At 39.8% G+C, this 1,435-nt stretch overlaps 1 pseudogene; it reads right to left on the reverse strand.

The window, feature by feature from the left end:
• Positions 1–632: 632 nt before the first annotated feature.
• Positions 633–1,144, reverse strand: LOC105538398 (annotated as a pseudogene).
• Between the last annotated feature and the right edge of the window lie 291 nt (positions 1,145–1,435).

Raw genomic sequence — 1,435 nt, forward strand, 5'->3', positions numbered from 1 at the left:
TGCCCAGCAAAGGCAAAGACCTTCAAGCCTGGTATACTTCCAAGGCTATGTTTTTCTGGAGAAATTCTTCCCAGGCTGCAGGCCCAGCATCTTTGAAGCTCTGTGCCCTGAAAAGGAGCCCTGAAGTCATCTAAGGTTTCTTAGCTCTAAAAGTTTTCCTCTTTGGATTAGGCCTTTCATCTAAATTTAGTGCTGGACGATTCATAAACTTTCTCTCTATTATATTCTCTCCTTGTAAAGTCTTCAGTATGCAGTCATTTGTTGATCAAATAGATGTTTAAATAACGTTATAATGCTGTGATAGACTCTGAATGTTTGCCTTTTATATGAACATTGGAACCTCATTTAAATATACCTGAGAGCTATAATTTAATGTATTTCATACTTCAGGAATTTCATGAACAGATTGTTCAATAGATCTTCTTTTTTGTTATTTAGTTTTTATTTCATAATTATAAACTTAATGCTGCAATCCATTGAGGCATGTAAGGGAATAAGGAAAATACGGAAGCCAAAGGAACTGCAGTGACAGCACAAAGATTCTAGGATGCTGCAAGCAAATGAGGCGGAGGGGTGCTCTCCTGAGTTATAGAAAGAATGGTTTGGTGGTTAAGACAAAACACAAGTCAAATTTATTCGAGTTGTCCACAGTCAGCAGTGGTGATCTTCTTGCTGGTCTTGCCATTCCTGGACCCAATGCACTTCATGGCCTCCACAATATTCATGCCATCTTTCACCTTGCTAAAGACCACATGCTTGCCATCTAACCACTGTCTTGGCAGTGCAGATGAAGAACTGGGAATCATTTGTGTTGGATACAGAATTTGCCATGGGCAAGATGCTAGACCTGTATGCGTCAGCTTGAAGTTCTCATCAAATGTCTCCCCATAGATGGACCTGCCACCAGTGCTATTCTGGCATGTGAACTCACCACCCAGACACATAAACCCTGGAATAATTCTACAAAAGCAGGAACCCTTATAACAAGTCCTTTCTCTTCAGTGCTCAGAGCACTACAGGTTTCTGCTGTCTTTGGAATTTTGTCTGCAAACAGCCAGAAGGAGTTGGGGCCCAAGGGCTCACCACAGATGGCAATGTAGAAGAATGCGGTGGGGTTGACCATGGCTGGCAACAGGGGACTCTGGTCGGCCAGCAGCATCTGTAAAGCCCAGATTCTTCAATAAATCTTACATTTTAAACACAATACTACTATTTTAGAAGTACAGATGGTCACTGACTTACAATACTTACTATTTTTCAACTTTATAATGGTGAAAAAGCAAAATGCTTTTCACCATAGCAGAAACTATGTTGAGTACCTATACAACCATCCTGTTTTTCACTTTCAGTATATCATTCAATAAGTTACATGAGATATCAAGCAGTTTATTATAAAATAGGCTTTGTGTTAGATAATTTTGTCTAACTACAGGTT

The sequence above is a fragment of the Mandrillus leucophaeus genome, unplaced genomic scaffold (assembly GCF_000951045.1).
Source record: "Mandrillus leucophaeus isolate KB7577 unplaced genomic scaffold, Mleu.le_1.0 Scaffold191, whole genome shotgun sequence".
NCBI lineage: Eukaryota > Metazoa > Chordata > Mammalia > Primates > Cercopithecidae > Mandrillus > Mandrillus leucophaeus.